General features: G+C 37.6%; 1 protein-coding gene across 2 annotated transcripts in view; it reads left to right on the top strand.

Annotated features, from left to right (window-relative positions):
- LOC107558946 (human immunodeficiency virus type I enhancer-binding protein 2 homolog) overlaps window positions 1-17,507 on the top strand; it is an 87,288-nt gene that overhangs the window by 4,547 nt on the left and 65,234 nt on the right. The window contains exons 1-2 of one of the 2 annotated variants that reach the window (XM_016242655.1): window positions 1,706-1,779; window positions 2,190-2,258. The gene's annotated coding sequence lies outside the window, so the exon portion shown is untranslated. Of the gene's footprint in view, window positions 1-1,705; window positions 1,780-2,189; window positions 2,259-17,507 lie in introns of those variants that run through there. The other variant, XM_016242654.1, reaches the window with a different exon arrangement.

The following is a 17,507-nucleotide window of genomic DNA, read 5'->3' as shown; positions in this document are numbered from 1 at the left end:
TCGCTTTTAAATGTAAACAGACCCCCCCCATGTTTTCACTCTAAACACACACACACACACACACACACACACACACACACACACACACACACACACACACACACATTTATGATTCAACTCTCGAAATGGCTTTCATTCAGTTATGCCAACATAAACAAATGGGTTCCTGGAATTAGGGAAGCATATTCAAAGGCTTCAAATTCTTAAGTGTCACTTTGATGGAAATTTGAAGAAGATTTCTTTGTGACAGCCTGTTCCCCAGTGCAAACTGATCCATAAAATGCCGCGAACCCTCAGCACAAATTTAGGAAGGCAAAGGTTACGCTCCAGCACTTAGTCAAACCACACTGTCATTGGTTACAGAGGGCACTGGCTCCAAGTCTTTTAGAGCTCATGCCATTTTAATTGGATCAAGGTCTCTGGTACATCTTTTTTTTTTTTTTTACAAATTTTACAAAAGTTGTAAATAAAGATTATTGGTGTATGTTTACAATTCAATGAGTTACTTGCCGTTTCTTTGTAATAATTTGCCAAATTTACTATCAACTTCTGAGTGATAATTGTTTCTACTGTACACCTAATTTTGTAACAAACTACAAACTGAAATTGCATTTACATTTATGCATTTAGCATATGCTTTCATCCAAAGCAGCTTTTGCATTCAAAGTATACAATTAATCTCTTGAGCTCATGACCTTGGGGGTGCTAGCGGCATGCTTTGCTGTTTATGGTACAGGAAAACTGGCATGCACCAGTTGTGGTTAAATGCTAGATTGTGCAGCGGACCACTGTTGTTTTTCGTGTGCATGATGAGGGGAAGGATTTGTTCTCATGGTGCTGGTATGGAAGGAAACAGTTGAGGCGTATCACCGCTTACACAGTGTGACAGAATGGATGCCAGCATCTGGGTTGTGCTTTTCCACCTGTTGCTTCAGGCTACATAATTGGATTTCTTCTAAAGAATACAAGGTTAGGAAGTAAAATAGTGATCTAGGGTGGCCATTGGCCACATACTTAGGCTGAGTCTTTATTGAAGACAATCAGAGATGAGCGATTGGCGGAGGTGCTTCTTTTAAAAGTGGTTTTAATTTTCTCCTAACATTTTATACAGCAATACTTACTATTTTATGGCAGTATTAAAACTAGCTCTCTAACTCACAACACACAGTGTTGAATTGAATGCGGTAAGGATGCGGGGAGAAATCATGTGTGTGTTGTAATCCTGAGGCCGTCTTGAGAGTGTCAAGATGAGCCGGCGTCTGTGTTGACACACTGCCAGAGTGCGAATGCTGCGCGTGACGTCCTCGCTCGCTTCAGCTGCATAACAGGAAATACTCACGGCCTCCCCTCCTTCCTGCTTTGAAAAAGAGGTAGTCTCTCACTCGCACTCACTCTCCTGCCCTTCTTTTCTTTCGTTTTCTGCAGCAGCAGGGCAAGGCGAGACCTATTTTAATATCTGCAGCCATCGCCGTGGCTGACGCCTCCTTCGGACCATCCGGCCAATCAGAGAGCAGCTGCTTACGCCAAAGAAACATGATAATTTTTTTCACTCTTTTGCTCCTTTCTCTAAGCAAGTGAAGGTAGCAGGAGGGGGAGCAACCAAAAGAAAGAGTGTGCGGGAGTGAGGGAGGAGGGAGAGAGAGAAGGCTGCAGACAGAGGTAGGGAAATAGCTTCTCGTACAGAACGTGAGCGAATGGTGATTGTACAAGCTTGCGCGACTGCCACAGCAGAGAGAAAGAGGTTTGGAACCCCTGAGGATCTGAAGGATGCCATGTCAGGTGAGCCACTGACCTGGGCCGGAAGAGATAGTAGAGGAGTAGTGAAAAAGAATGAGAATGAAAATAAAGAAATGATGCTTGTGGTTTCTTGCTGCTTGTTCTTAAGTCCTATAAGGAGTCAGGCTGAAGTGACAGCTGGTTAGCAGGCTTTGACAGGGGATCTGACCGATGCCGGACACATTTGCACAAGTTCAGTAGCTTACGAGAACAAGTTTGTTAACCCACTGACATACCTTTGCTGATAATGTGTAGTGATTAAATACAGATACCTTGCACGATTAGAAATAACTTATGTACTAGATGACTTGACATAATGAATACTGCTGCACATTTTTTTGTAGGTATGTGTGTGCTTTAATAAAACCAGTGTTGCATGCACTAATGACATTATCTTTTCTCTTTATGAACAGGGTGTGTGAGGAGGGTGTGTACCTGGATTAGATTCCCGGGACCGTCAGGGCAAGAAAACCAAACACTGGGTACAGTATGTTTAAGATGTGTTTGAGATGCCAAAATCGATTCGGTTTACATAAATTAGCACAGGTGTTTATGCTATGCTTGCAGTTGCATCAATCAGAAGTTCATAAAGCAGTGACGTCATCGGATTCTGACTGTGTATTTGGTAAAGCATCTCCAGAAACGTTTGTGCAAGGGTGTGTTACTCAAAATCCATCGCGCTTTTTTTAAACTGCAGTTTCCGAGCTTTGTTAATAGGGCTGAATAATGAATGAGCAGGTAATTGAGTTGGGCTAATTATTCATTATAAGAATGATGAATATCATCACCGATTTGGGAAGTATTTCTCGCCTCTCATTATTTTCAGTCACTTTTGATGAACTTGCAGTCAACTTTTTTTCTGGGTTGAGTTTGAGATAACAGAGAACGAATATGTGGCACTAGAATCGAAAAGAGGAAGTGAAAATAGTAAAAGTAGAGTGAACTTTCTAATCTATTTTAGAATATAGTCATCTCCAGTGCATGCATTGTTTTGGTGGAGGTTTATGAGGTAGGCCTGATGTACTGTATATGTTATGTTGTGTGCACTCTTTTTGTAGGCCAGACCTCTTCTGTTTTTCTTTCTTTCAGTCTCCCTCGACCATATGCTCAGGATACAAAGAGCTGTTTGTGACTGTACATAGTTTGCACCGTAAAAATAGACGTATAAAACGTTGATAACCATCAGGCACCGCACAAGCCTGCCAGTGAATCAACTAAATTGAGGCACCAACTATGCTGAGCAAATTGTACAAGAGTGTATAAAAGTAAATTGAACGTGTGTTGGTTGATTCAGGGTGTGTTGCTGTCACGTCTGTTATGGTGTGTGTTTGTCGATGTGGAGCTCGGTGGTTAGCACTGGGCCGTAGGTAGAGTGTGAACTGTTGTGTCTGTGGACTGGAGTATTGTGGGTGAAAAATGTTAATCCAGCCTGAAGCAGTCCGGTGATGTAACCACAGTTTGCTTAAGGTGATAAAACAGGCAAGCCGTTGAACTTTCCTGTTTGTGTTTAGTCTGTAAAGTTCAGGTAATGTTGAGCAACACATTTTAACAGTTTGATTTGTTTGATGTGGAAGTCTGAGAGGGTTTGTCGTGCAGTGGGCTAAATGGCACTTGATTGCTCTTGACTCCAATTGGCTAGGAGTGTTGTGATGCTCTTTGCTGATTTAAGGTGACAGCAAAGTGCCTTCTGGTTATCATACGCTGTGCTAATTGGAAAAACATGCGGCCCTGTAAGAAAGACAGCTGAACGACAATCAGGCGGTCGTTGCCCTCTTCTGAGTGGCATGCGTTTGCCCTTGTTTACCTCAGGGAGCATGAGCATGGTGGGAATGGAGAGGTCAAAAGGTCATTCTGTCAATCTTCTTCCAGCAAGGGGTGAGTTATAAGTGGATCAAAATGACAAAGATGATGAGAGGAACGTTGGTAAGGGTACTTTGAGTATGGAAAATAGTTTCACATTTGGACAAAGTGAGCATTTGGATTTATTCTGTGTAATGCGACCTCTGAAGTGAATTATCATGCCAAATAATATGGTAATCTGAAAATTGGTGTGCTGAGTATGGCTAGATATCGATACATATCTTCTGATTCAAAGATGTTTGATTTGATTCTGATTTTTAAAATTCAGATTCTGATTCATTTGGGAATATTTCAGTGAAAATGTTCAGTTTTCTCACGAATGAAAGAAACTTTCAGGTGGATTCAACTCATCTTTTTGAACTGAAGAACCAGCTCAAAAGATTAATTTATTTTGGAATCAGGCTAGATTGGTCGTGCTGTATGTTTTTGATTCACTAAAAAGTACCGGCTTATAAAAGTCATTTGTTTGTGAATCGGATACACTGGTTGCACTGTATATTTTTGATTTACTAAAGATCAGCAGCTCATAAGAGTCATTTGTTCATTAATTGGTCTACAATTGGTCAGTACACACTGTACATCAGAAAACAATTTTTGCCTCTGCCATCTACATTTTGACTGTTGTTTCAGCCAGTTATTATCATCAGCATGTCAGCTTTGGCATTTTTAGTGTGTGTTACTAAAATGGTTCAGTAAATAATGCTGAGGCATTTTGAAAAATATTTTTAAACATTCTTTCGAAATCCCATTCTTGTGACGTTAGTGCCACTCGTGAATACCAGCTGAACTTTTGCCCAGCACGAGCATGATGATGTCATTCACTCAGCTCAACAGTCTAGTAATGACAAGTCAGTGATTATGACTAATACTTACAGGCAATCTGTGCACCTGCTAGTGTTTTTCAGCTCAGTGTGGCACTGGAGGACTATTGTTATGGATTACCATTCAGAAAATGGTCACGCTCAGGGCATCTCCTGACCTGTGTGTGTTTATGTAGGTGTTTGTCCCAATAGTGCATGACACTTTTCACCTTATTGAGGGGTTGTCAGGTCAGGCATCTTCCATCCAAGGCAAAAAGGTCAGAGCTGCCAATGCAGTGACCACAGTTCTCTGGAGAGAGATGTGCTTCCTGCCTTACAGCTCTTTAATGTTAAGTCTACAATTAGTTTGTGACAAAAAACCCTGAATGTAGCCAACTCGCAGCATGGGCTGTTTGAAATCTCTCTGAATGATCATCAGGTGAACATTCTGTCCCAAATACAGAGAAAGCAATGAACAACTGAATGAAATTGTGCAAGGAGAGTGAGGGATTGAACTATTTTTTTCTGCACAAGTCATGGCTAAAACATCCGCAAGCTGTTCTTCCAAGTTGGTTGAAATGTTTGTAAAGTGCATGCAACATGACCGCAAACAGTAAAGTGTGTGTCTTTTAAGGAATATTCTTGTTTCAGCTTAATTAACAGCATTTAAAACAGCAAATTATTATATTATATTATTATTATATAATTATTATAAGGCCAATTTTGAGAGGATTTAAAAGCAGAAATGTATAGCTTATGATAAAAAAAAGCATTCTTGCATTCTATAGTAATTGAGCTAAAGTTGTTCTCATAATTTTTACATGGCAAATTTGCTTTAACTTTACACAGAACATTTTTTGTAAGTGATTATTTTATTTTTTAGAACACTAAAATCACATAATGTGCATATAGTCTTTTGGGTAAACTTTTGAAACAGTGAGTATTTTAACGTTTATTGACTGACCCTATTCACTTTCAAAAAAGGCTGCATGATTTGCAGAAATGTTTTTTTTCTTCTAATAAAGAAAACAAATGTAATTGTGATTCCAAAAAAATCCATATTTGCTGTGCTTGTTTGTATTGTACAGTTTGGCCATTTTTCTTTTTAATATTAATAATAGTACTACTACTACTAATAATAATAAGATTTTTATTTTACAGTGAAATTACTTTGTTTTTATTCAATCTTTGTATAATATAATAATAAGTATTATTTAAAAAATACAGATTACTAGTGTAATTTTACTGTTAAAAAACCCCTAGGTAATAATAATGATTTTATTACCGGTACTTGTCATTTCTTCATTTTCAAATGTTAAACCGTCAAACATAATATTGATTTAAATGTGTGAAGGGAGATGTCATTCTTACAGTGTGCACTTTGAAACAGACTCCATCTCTTAGACATAGTTTGTAGGTAGTACAGCAGATGCACTGCCTGTTTACAGTTCCTTTATGTCATCTGATATCACTTAAATCCTTCCTTGATACATTTAGTCATCCATTAGCCCTTAAGTGGAGGAGACAGTCTAGTATGAGCGATCGACTTAGTAAAACACACGGCACTTCAAAAACACTATGCATGATGATTATACAAATCTTTCCATGTCAGCAGTTGCATGTATCATGCTAATGGAGGATCACACTCATCAGAAGAGCGTGATATCTGCTTATGATCTGAACCCCGGCAGGGGTTCCAGGTCACGCCGACGGCTCCTGGTTGAGGGAAACGAGAGATATCGGTCAGCCTGGAGCTTTTGTATGAACCCCGTCGAAGAAGACAATGCACATAAGCCCCCTAAAGCAGCAACACATACTCTGTTACTATGGGAACCTATCAGAACTGTGCTTTGTCCTTGACGGAATCAGATGGATAGAGAAGCGGTATTAGTGGAGCTTAGAAGAGAGAGAAACAGACAGAGAAAGAAGAATAAAAGCAGGAAGTAGCATGTGTGAGGATGAATGGAGATACAGTACGAGTGAATTTCAACATGGCGAGAGACACTTGACCTTCAACCCTTGCTCTGATTGATCTGTCTGTATCGATTCAATACATTAAGAATGTATTATGCCACTATACATGTCACTAGATTACATGAGTGCTTTGCTGACTAATTAGGTAACAGCAAAAAAGACAACAGTGTAGAAGAAACAAAGGTTCTGCGCACACATACACACATAAAGAATGAAGCACATGGCGCAAGGGGACCAAAACTAGTCTCGTCTTTCCCAAGCAGAACAATAGTATGTGCAGGTGTTTCATCTGATCAGAAATAGAGCACCCATCCACCCACACACACACATACAGTTATACAAAGACACACAGAAACTCGTATGTACGCTCCAACGAGCACACACATACATTCTCATTCACCTAAACCGTTTTCGAGCAACCACGCATGGAGCACACCTTTCTCTAACAAACAATGCTACGTTAGATACAGTATCTGTGGGTCGGAAAATAAGTTGTTACCCAAAAATTAAAATTCTGTCATCATTTACTCACCCTCTTATAGTTCCAAACCTTGATGACTTTCTGTCTTCCATGGAACACAAAAGGAGATATTTTGACTAATGTTTGGGTCACTGTCTGTGCAATTGAAATTAATGTGTGTTTTTTTTTAACACACAAAAGCACTATAAAAGTATAAAAAAAAAGGTAAATATCATCCTTGCAAGTAGTCCATACAACTTGTGTGCTATATTCTAGAGTCTAGAGTCTTTGAGACTTACATTTAAAGGTATAGTTCACCCAAAAATGAAAATTCTGTCGTTAATTATTCACCCTCATGTTGTTTCAAACCCGTATGACCTTCGTTCATCTTCGGAACACAAATTAAGATATTTTTGATGGAATCTGAGAGCTGTCTGGATCTGCATAGACAGCAATACAACTGAAATGTTCCCAAGTCCAGAAACGTAGCAAGGAGATCGGTAAAATAATCCATGTGACATCAGGGGTTCAACCATAATTTTACGAAGCTACGAGAATACTTTTTGTGCACAAAATAAAAAAAAACATCTGGCGTGACGCAGCTGACACAGAACAGCATACGTTGTTTACGTCCAGTGGATACGCTCCAAAATGGCGCTACAGTGTGATGCGGTGGAGACGAATTGTTGAATAAAGTCGTTATTTATTTTTCTTTTGTGCACAAAAAGTATTCTCGTAGCTTCGTAAAATTACGGTTGAACACCTGATGTCACAGAATTTTTACTACATTTTACAGATCTCCTTGCTACGTTTCTGGACTTGGGAACATTTCAGTTGTATTGCTATCTATGCAGGGTCAGACAGCTCTCAGATTTCATTAAAAATGTCTTAATTTATGTTCCGAAGATGAACGAAGGTCTTACGGGTTTGAAACGACATGATGGTGAGTTATTAATGACAAAATTTAAATTTTTGGTTGAACTAACCCTTTAAGTTATTATTCACTTATTTTTCTTTCAATCCTATTGGAACAAGTGGGAACACAAACATTTTATTACGTTTGCCAATATAGAAGTTTACTCAACTATGATGACTTATGCTTATGGGAACCCCAGAAATCCCAGAATTCAAATTAATCGTTCATTCATGAATTGGGCATCGGTTCTCTCATAAACTCTCATAAACATTGAGAGTTTGGGCATATGTGCAAGTTTTTAGTGAATAACAACATTGGATTGTTCTTCACACTATTGCTATATTTATAATATAGCTCATTAGTCTTATGGACCATTTTGAACCCCTTTCACTTTCACAAAAAATCTGATTTATTAAAACACCTTTTGTGTTCAGCCAGAGAAAGAGCGTTTTAGAGGATGACCTTAGGGTGAATTATAGCATAGTGGTTGAATTCTTCCTTTAAATACCTGTATTTTGGGGCCTGTTTTACTGCCAGGCTGTACAGTAGATACTCAGCAACTCACAGCCCCTCAGCTGTTCTATTCTTCCTCATGCCACTTCCAGATAACAGAGCATTTGAATTTGAATAGTCCAGGATTGGACAACAAGCGTGCGCGCTGTTGTTTCCTGTAGCCAGGCAGAGGCGTGTGTCCGTAGGCAAAGCACATGGAAAGCAGCGAGAGAGCGAGCAGGAACTGTCCTGCCTCGCTCTCCCACACATCGCGCCGCACAGGGCGTGCAGGCAGAGAGCTGAAATACGCCCTCCTTTCGTTTCCTTCTCTTTGACAATGCAAATTGCACACCGTCCAAAAGCTGCACCGCTGCAACGGAGCACGCTTCCTGTTTGACAAGGTGCATGTGTGAGCTTCTGAAGAGGTGCAGGGATGCTTGCTGGAGTTGAAGCCGGGCCTGTGGTTTTCATGCCCACTCAGTTGCCACATGCAAGCGTGTGTGCGGGCGCTCAGCTGTCTCGATAAGGTCAGATGGCGAAGGCTGTTTCTGGCATGGTATTGCATCACAGCAAGAGACCCATTACATTTGTGGCTAGAACCGGGTTCTAGTGATGCGTATCTCCCTATCTCGCAGACTCCCCTATGCACTGCTATCTCTCCGGATGTCAAAGGTGGACAAAGCAGCACTTATGTGACACCTCTTTAACTTAATCCTCTATTTTAATCATGGTTTATCTCTATCTTAATCTATTAACCCAGCATCTGCAAATGACCAGCAGAATGAGTCACTAATTTGCATGAAAATCCACATCATTAGATTACTAACATCATTACATTACTAATACCCAGTATGCAGATTACTAGATGGATGTAAAATAGCACCAGATGACTTTGAAATGAGAAACTGTCGTCACTTTAAATTTAAGATAATTGTTTTATTTGTTCACACAATCTGTTTTAAGTCACATATGGGATTTTGGTTCCTTTAATGTACCCAGTTTTCCAAATAAAATGATCTTAGGCTTCTCTAGTTTTTGTCCTTTGTCTCAAATCCTTGTTGTTGATCACATATTCCTGGACGGAGGAATATATTTATATCATATTACAGGCTAATACATGAATCGACTGTAATTGCTCATCGTAATGACTTTTTGGCAGTGGTTTGTCAGAAAGCTGGAGAAAATTGTAAACCTTGATTGGGGGTTATTCAAGGAGAGCTCTGTTTTGACTCTCTGTAGAACAGGTGGGGAGCTGAACTCGGTAGGATTGGTTGGCAGAGGCTGTTCGTTGAGTTGGTGAGGTGGCAGCTGCGTCGAGCACTGAGCAAAAAGTAGCGCTTCCCTCCCTCCCCACCTTACTTTCAGCACACCCACGTGCCACCCGCATGCCGAAATGAGCTTCTCTCGCCCCACTCTCGCTGCAATAGGATGAAGGTGTAGGAGGGGGCGGTTGGGGGGAGTGTGTTGCAATCAGTGCAACGGAGAGATGAGGAAAGATTTCAGTATAGATCAGTGTGAGTGTTAATTTTGTCAGTGAAATGTTCGTTAACAAAGTTTTTTTTTTTTCATCGATCTGAAGTAAAAATTACACAGATTAAATGAAAACCTATTGTTTACAAAAATTCGTATGAGAAAATACACTAAAAATGCTAGATATTAACAATGTGCTAACAATGTTTTATTTGTTAAAATTAATGTATAAAATGTTTGAAAACTTAAACTAAAATGTTATTTTTCTATATATTTTTTTAATTAGATGGAGTGTTTGTTATTATTTATATACTGTAATAGTATTTATCAATAGTTTGAATTTATATATTTTCAGTTGTAAATTCAATTTTACTCTTTTTATGTGCTTTTGTCATTTTTTTTTATATTTCAATGTAGCTTTAATTTTTTGTATTTTTATTTTAGTTTTAGTAATTTCAGTACTTCAACTTCAACTTATTTCAGCTAGTTAAGGTAACATTTCTCATGATTTTGCTTAACATTTCTCTTCATTTTTAAAGTTTCATCTAGGCTATATTCATTTATATATTATTTTATTTCAACTTTATTTCCATTAACAGCATTTATTTTTAGAGTTTCAGGTAACAATAACAGCACTATTTAGATGCCTTTTTAGTCAAAATAAAACTGACTAAAATGTATAAAATGAAATATATATTAAATTTAAAGACAGAAGCTATGACTAAAAAAAAACTGTAAATATTAAAACAGGTCAGTACAGTTATTTTATTCTGTGCTCAGGGGTTGTTTTGCCTTTATTTTATTTTATTCATTTTTTTTTATTATGAAGCTATCTAGTCATTGTTTTGCTAATTTTGTCAGTCTTTGTATCCAAGATTTACTTTTGTTATTTGATTTTTGTTCACTAGTACAACAGCAGTCTCACCTATCTCCTCTTTTTGAAGGTGACCTACTTATAAGTAGGCATGGAGTATTTTCCCCTATTGTGTGATATGAAGCAGGTAATCCCTACTGTATGTCATCTGTCATCCAACACTCTTGCATATGGAGTATTTGGCCGGTGATGAGGGGGTAGGCCACCCCCCTGCCCGCACGATGAGTGTCCTGCTGGGAATGGAGCACCTCCGACACTGGCCTGTTGGCTCATCTTCCCAGGTCATTAATCCAACATTCTGTCATTAACAGTCCCACGCTGTTCCTCAGCAGCTGTCCTTCACACTTGATAGCAGTACATTGAAGAGCTTATTAAACAGAGCACAGGCTGGACAGTGTGCTTCTCTTGACACAAATGAGCGGCGGATGACACTCGGTCTCCCTGCAATCAGGAAGGGTGCTTGCAATTAATTAGCGGTGGTCTCTCAAGCTCAAGATGCAGCCAAGAGGTGCCCTGAGATGTTTGCACTCTAGTCGGGAGTCTAACAACAGGACACATGGGGATCAGGAAGTGGTTACTTAATTCTATGTCAAACAAAATTAGGTTTGTGTGAGATTAACAGCATCTGAAATCCTCAGGCACATCAAATTGGCATCAGACAATAACCGTGCACGCTTGGCCAATTAGCATAAGTTAGGTCATGCCAGGTCATGTATTTGACAATTGACCCTTCGCCAAGGGTCAGTTAACTAAACAATTACCACCTTGGTATTTAGATTTCCAAGAATATTAAAGTTAACAATTTAAATAAAGTGTGGTGTTGCAACACATTTTTTTTCATACATTTGCCTTTAAAGTAATTGTTTTACACAGTAATTAATTTGATTAAAGAGACTCCGATCAGAATGATGAAAAGCTGCTTGAAGGTAAGCCTTATTTGAAAGCCATTTCAAGTGATTCTTTTTAGCGAATCAATTAATGACTCTTATGAACCAGTTCTTTTTTCGAATCAAAAGCATACATTTAAACAAGTGTAGTCCGATTTCTGAACAAATTATTCTAATGAGTAATTTTTAATTAATCAAAAACATATGGCAGTGGCACAGAAACCTATGTAGTCGGATTACAGAACAAATGACTCTGGACTGGTTCTTTATAGTGAATCAAAAGCATGCAGTGCAGCCAGTGTGGTTCAGTCTCCTGATGAATGACTCTAATGAGCTGGTTCTTTTTAGTGAATCAAACAAAAACAGCTTACAACTTAAATCAGTTTCTGACTGGTAGTTCATATAGCGGTGGGTAGTTAAAGATGCACTGTGCATTTATTCAGTGGCGTTTTATAAATATTAATGAGTTGAATATGTCCACTTGTTTTGTTTTGGTATTTAATCGTTTTTTTTATATATTTAAGGCCAATTTTTGCATTTATGCTACCTCTAAAAGACTGTAAAAAGTCATTAACTGCTTTTGCAAGAATTGTTTTAGATATACTTATTGGAGTCTCAACATTTGACTGAGGAGTTTTATTTATTTTTCCCAGACATTTATTCCTTAAAAGTACAAAATAATTGCTAATGAAGCTGTTAAGGGCAGAATCTTTAAGAAGTCATAACTGGAATCACTAAATTTTTATTGATTTCTGTTCCTATTTATTCTAGCCTATTTATTGGAATCACAATGAGAGCCTCCAAGCTTTCTAGACATCTGTAAAAAGTAAAAACGCATTGTTTGGTCACTATAGGACGTCTGTGATCTGCCAGTGGATTGAATTACGTTAATCAAGTTTTATGAGGTGAGAGACAGAAAAAAGCTTGAGCAATTCTTGATGCACAGATTTGAAAGTTGGATTCGCACACAGTACACATGTGGTTCTGATTTTTTGGCATTTGTGATGGAGGACAAGATTTGAATCTGCATCTGCTTTAATAATCCCTCTCTTGCCCTCCTTGTAGCTTTGGACTGATCCATCCATGCAGGATTGCCAACATTTCAAATACTCAGGAGTGTTCATTTCTTTTCCTAATGAGACATTTTGTCATGACACGGCCAGAGTGGCTCTTATAATTTGTTGTTCTTCCTTGCTAAATAAGAAAACTCTGCTTTGGACTACCCAATAGTCCAAATCTACCCAATAGTACCCATCTTCACATAGTCTAGTGATGAATGACCTGCTAAATCTTTCCCTTGCTCCAATTTACTGCAGGGATTAATAGAAGCCAAAGTTTAATTACGGCATGTGAGCAGAGACACATATTAAAGCTCTTTGTTCTCCCTGTACATGAAAGGTGATTACAGGTGTAGTACAGCTCTATGTATCACTACCTTGGAAATATACCTCTGTGAGTCACCTTTACTAATACTCTAAAGTGGTTTTGTATCAAGATGCCTTCTGTCTGACTTCTGTCACAGAATTTATTTTTCCGCCTTAACAGTCCTTCCAGACAAGTTGGAAAGAGATCTTGGAAACAACAGCATCATGGGATTGGGTTTATCTAATGTGCCTCACAAATTGGCTTGATATTTGTTTCTAGTAAGACAACATTTTATGATATTTCATATATGTGTACTCTAAATCAGGGATGTAACCATCATAGCAACCATAGACACCAATTAGACTCCATTATGCATGGCTCTGCTGGTTGTTAGGATGACAAAAAGTTTTAAAAATTAAACTTTTTGGCTGGTCTGCCTCAGTGGTTTAACACTTGTCAGTGTCAAAATGATTGAAATGGCTAGTCAAATAAAAGAAGGGGGGCTTTAATGTTTACAGAAGCCAAGCATGATTTACAGCTCAATGTTTCAGTTTTAATGGTGAGAGAGTGCAAGGTAAAATTTAATGATTAAAATATAAAATTTTTGACAGTAACGATAGAAATGTTAAACAACAGACACTAATATCCAGTGATGCTTGTTTTTGTCAAAAAAAAATTTGTTTTGTTTTTCAAATTTTTTTTTGTATTGCCTCAAATCATAATATGATGCAACAAGAAACATTAACAGGGCTGTTTTTGGCATTTTAGGCATATGATTAAACATAAATGTGTGCATATTTTAAAATAAAAATAAGATTCGCAAATAGTTCAAACTGATTAAAAACTATAACAATAAATTATAGTTTATTATTAATTAATAATAATAAATAATATTATTTATTTAATAAATAATATTATTTATTTAATAAATAATATTATTTATTCATAATAATTAATAAATGACCCCCCGATGGTCAAGACATGTTTACTGCTTTGCTCTAAATCACTTTAATTTTTGACAAATTAAACAAACCTGAAGTATCAAAACTTTTGGAGTGCTGCCCAGAGGCATTTCGATGCACTGACTACTGATGCATATGTCTTTGAGTCTTTGCATTTGATTTGTGTTAAGCTCCTCTTCATCACAAGAGGACAGAGGAAGGGAGGGAAGGGCCGCCACTCCACCTCCTCCTTTGAGTCTGGATCCCTTGATCAGCAGCCTGCGGCTCCAAACGCTGTGTCATAAGTTCTGACGAGTGCAACCGCTCGCTGTATCTGCGGCGTGCGCCGCTTCAAAGACCTGAGCTGTCTGTCTCGGTGCATTGATCCCTGTCTCTCTGAGAAAAAGAAATAAAAACACTGACAATATTAGCAAAAGACATGAGCCCTCAACTTGACATGTGTTGAAATATGCCCTGCTTTGAGAGCCCACCAAGCAAGCTGGGAGTCTTTTGAATAAGACAAGGGAGGGGGTAGCTACACTTCATGACATGCTTTTTAAAATGCTTTTGGCTGTGAACGACTGTTTTTTTCATGCGGTGGAAGAAATGGTGGCATTTTGTTTTGCTCGAGCGCTATGATCAACCAGCTTGCCTGGGCCACCGTGTGACAGGAAGCATTGCTAACAGAGACGTTATTACACCGACAGCCAAAAAAAAACAAGACAAAAAAAAAAAACCCACCAGAGATGTGAAGTGTGTGATGAGATAAAATAGACCTGTGTTATCAGTATTTTGCCATTATTTGAGTCAGTGTTTACTTTGTTTTATCCATCTGGTTGTCTTCACAGCTGACCCCGTTAGCATGGTTTGTTTCAAGAGAGACAGCATTATGCCAGCCTAGTCTTCCATAGCCAGACTTTTGACTGTGACGTAAAGTCTAGTCCACATTGCAGCTAATTCTGGCCAAGAACTGCCCACTTAAACAGGAAGAGACCATCTGACCAACCACATTTTGTTTAGTTTTTTTAAGTGCTGCCAAAAGTTTGGGGTCAGTACGATTTTTTTTAATACAAATTAATACTTTCATTCAGGAATAAATGTGTGGCAGTAAAGACAAAAACATAGTATGGTTTCCACAAAAACTGGTTTCAATGTTGATACTAATAAGAAATGTTTATTTAATCAATCTAACGTGCTGATTTGGTGCTCGAGAAACGTTTATTTTCTTCTCTTATTTTATTATCAATGTTTCTTCTGCTTAATATTTTCGTGGAAACCGTGAGTCACTACTATTCAATAGGAAAATAATACTTTTAATCAGCAAGGATGCATTAAATTGATCAAATGAGACATAAATAATATTACAAAAGTTTTTTATTTCAAATAAATAATGCTAAATTCAACAATGAATGCATCACCGTTTTCTCCAAAAATAAGTATTGCTGCCAAAACATCAGAATATTAGAATAAATGATCATGTGACCCTAAAGAATGAAGTAATGGTCGCTTAGAAAATGTAGCTTTGCCATCTCAGCAATAAATTACATTTTAAAATATATTAAAATAGAAAACAGTGATAATACGATTTCACAATATTACAGTTTTTCTGTATTTTTGATAAAAAAAATAATTGTTTTTGACAATTAAAAAAAAAAAATCTTACCAATCTTACCAAACATTTGAGTATACAGTATATAACATGTATGTATAACATTATATATTTTAGATATATATATATATATTTTATATTTTAATATGTTTATATTTAAATGTTTAATTTATGAATATATATAATTTATTTAAATATTTATTCATGTCTTCTGAGACTGAGACATTTTAATATTAGTTATATGGTAGAGATGAGACACTCGTAGTCAAAACACAAAACCCAATGGTAAAAATCAGTATTTGATCACTTTCCAAGCTTCTTTTTTTTTTTTTGTGGTCGTGAGATAGATGGAAGATTACACATTCGTTTAGCGAATCATACTCATTTAGCTCGACGACTTTTTGATCTTGGTTTCCTCTTCGGAGAGGGGTAGCCACCTGCTCAGTGTGATGTCAGTGGTGTCTGCTATCCCCTGCTCAACATGTGGTGTGATGTATGGCTGTTGAGTGAGAGGAGGTGTTGCTGGTGCACGCACACACACGCGTTCTCACACATGCACACACAACATACTGGGAAGGCTAAGGAGGTGTGAGCTACCACAGTGTCAGGTCTCTGGTGCTCCCAGCAGCCCATGCTGAATACACTCAGCTTTCTGCCTGAGCTGACAATCTACTCTCTGCTGACTACTTGTGCAAGCATCTGTGTGTGCTTGTGTGTGCAAGTGCAAACACTGTGAAATTCTGTTCCTTTGAAATGTCAGGTGCGCAGGCCTAATGCAAAACCATGTTAGTCACAAGGCGTCCCTGACAAGATTTTCCTAGCTTTGAAAGCTTTGGAGGAACAACGTAAAAAAATGACTTGTAAATTGCAACCTGCGAGTATGACATCCATTTAAAAGCTTTCGGAACCAAAATATCCCATCCCTTGCTCACTTTCTCCCTCCAGTCACCCTGTGGCCAAAACAAATTGTGTGGCAAAGCAGGAACATTTTAAGTGAGACTCGAGGCGCTGTTCCTGGAGGACTGGATCTTGGCAGGGCTGCGCCGGTAGTGTGGCAAGAGGGGGGTTTCACTTTATCTCAATACTGTCGGTTTCCTCATCCCATCTGTGAGCTTGGCAGCCTTGTTAAACTTGCATTGCTAGTCTCCTATCTCACCTTCTAATTTTTGCTCTGCAGCCCATCCAAGAATCGCAAGTGCATCCGTTCTCCTGTGCTGCTGGTTTCCATGGTGTTGAGGAACTGTGGTCTGTGGTGGCATGCCAGTTTGGTGGATACTGTGCTTCAGTGGTCCTCCTTACTGGGCAAACTGTTTTTGTTGCTCATGATTTAAAGAGACAGTTCACCCAAAAATGAAAATTCTGTTACCGGTTACTCAACCTGCATGTAAAAAAATTGATGACCAGTAAATTTTTCCATTTGACTGTGTCATATAGGTTTGGAATAGCATGCAGGTGAGTAAATATTAGAAACCTTCTATAAACCTAGGCATTTTAGATTTTAAACTCAAACCACTCTGGAATTATTTATTTTATTTTGTTTGCTTATAAAGTAATTACAAATTATATAAAATTGTACATAAAATAATAATCTAATTATATATTAAACTGAATTAAAAGAAGACTAATTATATATGGGTAAATAATAGAAACCAACAAATATAGTTTTTTTTTAATTGTAGTCATATTTAAATTTAATTAAATTTAATTATTTTATTTGCTTTAAATAAAATTATAAAGTGTTTCAAATTAAATTAAAACATTAAAATTGGGCTAATAATATGTGAGTAAATAATAGAAACCTATAAATACAGGCTTTTTTATTGTAGTTGCACCACTGTGCATTATTTTATTCTGTTTTATTTTATTTTATTATTTGCTTTAAATGAAATAAAATTATAAATTATTTAAAATAGCAATACAATGATATTAATTAAATTAAATTAAAGCATTAAATGAGGGGTAATTATATATTAGTAAATAATAGAAACCTATAAATGTAGGGTTTTTTCATTGTAGTTATGCCACTTCAGAAACTTTTATTTTATTTGTGTTTAGACGGACACACTCTAGGTCTGGGTTTATA

Source organism: Sinocyclocheilus grahami, unplaced genomic scaffold (assembly GCF_001515645.1).
Source record: "Sinocyclocheilus grahami isolate Dianchi unplaced genomic scaffold, SAMN03320097.WGS_v1.1 scaffold667.1, whole genome shotgun sequence".
Lineage (NCBI taxonomy): Eukaryota > Metazoa > Chordata > Actinopteri > Cypriniformes > Cyprinidae > Sinocyclocheilus > Sinocyclocheilus grahami.
The sequence above is the reverse complement of the archived record's forward strand: the minus strand, read 5'-3'. Positions and strand labels throughout refer to the sequence as shown.